Raw genomic sequence first — 5,434 nt, forward strand, 5'->3', positions numbered from 1 at the left:
TATATTCCACTAGATTTCAAGAAGTAGCTTTTATGTTGTGTGAAAGCTCAAATATAATGCACAAATTACCAGGTAAGAAATCGTCAGAATAACAGAATGAAGTGCAGTGTGAAAGTAGCCAACAAACAACATTTTAACAACAAAAAGGAGAGATTTGCAGCAGAGTCTAAGCCTTGCGCTCTCAGTTATTTGAAGCAGACCCAGCACTTAATAGAAACCAGCAGCTGCCACAAGTTTTGCCTCTTAAAGCTACACTGTTCTTTTTATTAGTAGTATATAGTTGTCTGACCTACCAATGTGGTCTTATCAGTGTCTTCATTTTCCATTTTTTCTTGTCTCTCTCTCAAGCCAGGAGATGATATCCCCATGGCAAGAAGCTTGGGAGGAGCAGTTATGAGGCCACAGTCTCAAGGGAAGTTTTATTCGTCTCTCAGAGGCTATTGTGACCTCATGTTAACCTCATACTGCTGGGCTTGATGCCTCAGGTGTTTTGTGTAACGGAGCCTGGTTTTGATAAGAATGGACCCAGCTCCCCGTGGCCCTACCCAATTTGAACTGAGAAATTTTTTTTTAAGTTTTTTCTGCTTTATTCATGAAGAAAAAGTGGGATGTTTTCAAAAATGGTGAGAGGCAGAGCTATTTCACAATTCCTTACATTGGCTTGGATCCAGAGTTTGTATGAGCAGATTTGACCTGCACAAGGGGGCTTTGCGCTCCCCTCCTAGCCAGAATGGTCCCCTGCACCTCCCTCAGAAATCCCCTCTCAAGAGTCAGAGAGCATGAAAGACCTGAGCTGTGACTGGTGGGGGATGGGGAGCTGCATTGGGAAAGAGAAATTGGACAAAATCTGGTGGAGGCAGCTTGTGCAAATGAAGGTGAAGGATCTATCTGGACTGGGCTGTTGCCACAAATGGGTTATTTTGTTGACAAAAATAATTAGATTTGTTTGCAGCCATAAATATTCCACTGTGGGGAAAGATGGAGGTAGACAAATAAGCCCCAGTTAATAATGTCACAGTGATGATACATTGGCTCTGGACAAAAAGCATTCTTGGGTGCCTCTGGAGATTTAACTGGAATATATATTTGCAGCTGTAATGAATAGGTGGTTTTGTCCACTGCTGAATAGGTATCACTTACATTTTTCCAAGTACAGAAAACTGAAGTCAATGGTCACATGACTAATTGGCACCCATTAGTGGGCTGATCTTTAGCAGCAATCACTGGCTTAAAGGTGTTGGGGGGGCCTATCGTTTTCATAGACAGCAAAAATTGGTCTAGAGAGACCTAAGGTCTTAGTTGACCTACTAACCTTTCTAGTGCTGACAAGACTTTTACCAAGCCCATCTGGGAAATATTGTTTACAAGATACATAGATTCATTGTTCTGTTTTTGCATGGTCATTTTTGTCCTTTGGTTACAGACCACGTGCAATTTCAAATGCTACCCTACATCCTTGAGCCATACAAAGTCTTGGGGCCAATTTCCTTGTGAGTAGAGCTTACTTTCTACATTGTAGCCTTATCATGTCTTTGTAATGTCTGTTTTATTTACAAATATCCATGTTGAGCATGGACCTAGAAACATTAAACAATTACTTTCCAGTCATGAGCCTCCCATTTTTGGGCTAAGTGATCAAGAGGATGCTAGTGGACTAACTGTAGGCATTTCTGGAATGTGGATTATCTAGACCCACTTCAGTCTGACTTTAGGACTTGTAATGGGATTGAAACAGTCTTGGTCCCCTGGCTGATGACCTGTACTGGGAGAGAGGTATGGGAGTGCCACTCTGTAAATTCTCCTTGATCTCTCAGTGGCTTTGCATATCCCATCCTCCTGGAATGGTATCCAATGTTATCCTCTTGGGTAGTTCAGCAGTATGGGAATGGTGGACACTATTTTACATCGGTTTCATTCCTATCTGTAGGGCTGCTACCAGAGAATAGCACTGGGAGACTACTGCTTGGCCCTATGGCAGTTGAACTATGGAATTCTGCAGTATTCCATCTTGTCTCCCATACTATTTAATGTGTATATGAAGCTGTCGGGGGCTGTCATCTGGAAATTTGGGGTGTGGCATTGCCATTATGTGGATGACATCCAATTCTGTCTCTCCTTCTGTACCAGGAGAGGCTCTGCTAGACCTGAACTGGTACATGAAGGTAGTGATGGACTGGATGAAGGAAAATAAACTGAAGCTGAATCCTGACTAGACAGAGAACAGTTTTCAGGCCTGGGAATTAGGAAGACGGCCTACTGCAGATGGGGAAATACTCCCCCTGAAGGAGCAAGTCCTTGGCCTAAAGACACTGGAAGGTGCCCCTCAAATCATGAAAGTTCCAGAGGAAGAATTCTCTGACAAGTCCTTGTGTTTTGTTTGGAGAGAGGTGCCTGTTGGTTTCAAAGTAGTGCACTGTACTGACTCTACTTCTTGCTAACTGGACCAAGCTGAGCATGAAGTCCTGTTTCTGAGCCATCTGCCAGCACCTCAGCATCACTGGAGGGGTCCCAAGAGTGCCTATCCACTCCAGCACTTGGAAAAGTAAGGTGATGCTGCACAAGGCACAACTCTCAGGTATGCTGCATGTTTCAGCTGTACTACTTGACAACTTGCTTTACCTGTAGACCAGGTGTAGCCAACATGGTATCTTTGAGATGTTCTTGGACTCTCTGGGGAGAAATTCAATTCAGATAGCTTTTAAAGACAAACCTATCTTGCACTTTCTGAAACAATACACAAACTGAACCACAGCCATCCTTCAAAATTCACACTTCTCCAAATATTGCAGTGCAATTCCCCAGCCCAGTAAAGTGTACAAAATGCACAACTAGGGTAAAGTATGTATATAAATGCATATATTAGTGAAAACAACATACAAAAAACACATACGTGAAAATTGTTGAAAAATGCGTATATTAGGCAAAATTGCATACAAAAATGTGTACATTAGGATAAATTTGCACTAAAATGGTGAAGAATTTTTATGAGGACTTAAAAAAACCACCACCACAAACTGATGTGGAAATGTGGAGAACCGATTGGGAAAATGAGAAATCAAGAGAAACCAAAACTGCCATATTCACCCATCCCTAGTCAGCAATGATAGAAGTTGTCCGACAACACCAAGAGAGCACCATGTTGGCTACCCCTGCTGTAAAACTTCTTTTCAGCATTTGAATGAGGAGGCCTGTTGGTTGGTTCAGAAGCAATGCTTTTGGCCTGGGCCGCACTGTTTTATGAGCCAGGTAGCAAAAGTGCACAAGGTGCCACTTCTGAGGCAGCAAGTGCAATGGGCCAAGTGCACCCAGTTGGTGGACCCAGTAGGATCTATAGGCCAGCAGGTGCTCATCCTTGCCCTATATTATACCTCAGAGTTTTACCCACAATTCCTTGGCCCAAGGACAATAGCTGTCTTAAGCTGAAGAGAGGCATTACTGCCACCATAATAGAATCATAATATTTTCGATGGTATAAAAGATTTACATTTCGAGATCTCTGTTAAGAATATCTGAAAAACCATTTCAGATTTGTATTAAATTACATGAGAAATATGACAGGCTTGTACACTGTTCTCTCTTTCTCTCTGCTATGCCAAATGGATTAATGTTATGATAATGAATACCCAAGGAATTAAGTGTGATTTGTCACTTGTAAAACATTGCCCACAATAGCAATCCATCACTGCTTTGTGGCAACGAAGGTTGATCTGTCGGTGAGATTGCAGAACAAGACGGTAATATCTTCACAGAATCTTTTTCCCTCCTCCCATTTTTGCTGTTAACAAAGAATTTTAATTGTGCCTATCCAGGTGAACTCCTAGTCATTGGAAGGAACTAGATCATAGTGCACTTTATTGCAAGGCACATAGATCTACCAGCCTGCAATAATGCTGCCCCTGCTCCAGTTTTTTGCCACCTTATATCCAAGTAGCAGTCATGCATGACAATGCTGATCTTCCCTGCAGCGTCTGGTGAGCAGATGGAATGGTCAGCAACTCAAAATGTGAAATACTGAAAAGGTCAAAATCCAACAGCCTGCTGCTGTCGGTTTCATCTGTGATCTCTTGTTCTTGTATCAAAAGTCATCATAAGGACAGTAATGAGAACATCATAAATCTAGTTCTCTCATCTAGGGGCCGATGGCAAAGGATGAGTGAGTTCACAGTGATAAAGAAACTGAACCTGCTGCAGTTCTTCATGAGAAGGAGGATTACTCGCATAAGCACAACCTGGCAGGATCAGACAGTGGTGCATCCATTGCAATATTTTTAACTGATAATGGCTAGATCCAATTGCTTAAGGACATTTTAAAAATATGAATTTTAACATTCATTTCCCAGGCTGATCTCAAGATGGCATTAGGAATACTCTAGTCCCAATGAAAAGCAAATTGTATTTACATTTCATTGAGATTCTGTTTAACACATATTCATGTAGACCTGCACAACATGTAGTCTATCAAACCCAATGTAATCCTCCAGGAATACATGGTGGCCTACCAGGAGCTCAATAAATCTGTTCTTAATTTTCTTGCTTCTTGATAATCCTCTAGCAGGCCACAATACATGGTTGCTGGGCCTCATTCTCCTTGGTGCATCACGTCCTGCAGGCCTGATGGAAGGCATCATCTCAGCCCTACAGCAGTATTTTTAAATTCTATTGATTTCAGTGGGTGAAAGAGAAATATGTTGAGCCTGGGAGAGATTTCAGCTCTTTTTATAGAAGGGTTTGAGATACCCTGGGTTCCTGAGGAGAGTCTTTATCCCTCTCTATACCCTGGCACTTTCTGGGAATCACAAGCAAGACCAACTTAGCTGGGCATCGAAGTGCCTCATTTTAATATTCAGAATTCAATCCGCAGTAGAATAGCTCAACGGATTGTTAGCTGCCACCACTTACTGAATATAGAGCAGTGGAACTCTAGAGCAACTTGGCTACACGGCCCAATATAGGGATGTGGGATGAGATGTTTTAGGTCAGGGGTGCCCAGTGTGACACTTGTGGGCATCACAGAGACCCTCCTTGGTGCTTGCCCAGGTCCCCTGCCCCTGCAGTTGATAATTGATGGGGGTGCTTTTGGAAGGATTAATTGGTTGAGGGGGCCTGTTTTTTGGGATGGAGTGCCTTTTTTGTCTGTGTTTTGTTTGTTTTGGGGAGGGGTTTAAGTGTTTGCCAATTGTTTTGAGGGAGAGGGCAGGTTCTGAGCATTGACAGTTTTTCTTCTGAAATGGGCAGAATTGCTAGATAGGAAGGCAGGCATCCAGTCCTGGCGTCCAATGAAATGTGGGCATGTCTAAGATGATGTACTCATGTAGGAGAGGCCGAACCAATACAAACAGGAATTGAGCAGGAAAAGCAAACAGTCTCTCATTCATTGGCCTGATTTTTGAGGGGATATTGTACGTATGTATCGGAACCAGGTAGCCCTCTTCCA

The 5,434-nt window shown here is 42.7% G+C and overlaps 1 long non-coding RNA gene across 1 annotated transcript; it reads left to right on the forward strand.

The window, feature by feature from the left end:
- The first annotated feature begins 362 nt into the window (after nt 1–362).
- LOC133388324 (uncharacterized) lies at nt 363–4,439 on the forward strand. The gene is made up of 4 exons (XR_009763739.1): nt 363–623; nt 1,424–1,490; nt 2,128–2,575; nt 3,810–4,439. It is a non-coding gene; the product is annotated as an uncharacterized LOC133388324 (long non-coding RNA).
- Nucleotides 4,440–5,434: the final 995 nt, after the last annotated feature.

The sequence above is a fragment of the Rhineura floridana genome, chromosome 7, assembly GCF_030035675.1.
Source record: "Rhineura floridana isolate rRhiFlo1 chromosome 7, rRhiFlo1.hap2, whole genome shotgun sequence".
Lineage (NCBI taxonomy): Eukaryota > Metazoa > Chordata > Lepidosauria > Squamata > Rhineuridae > Rhineura > Rhineura floridana.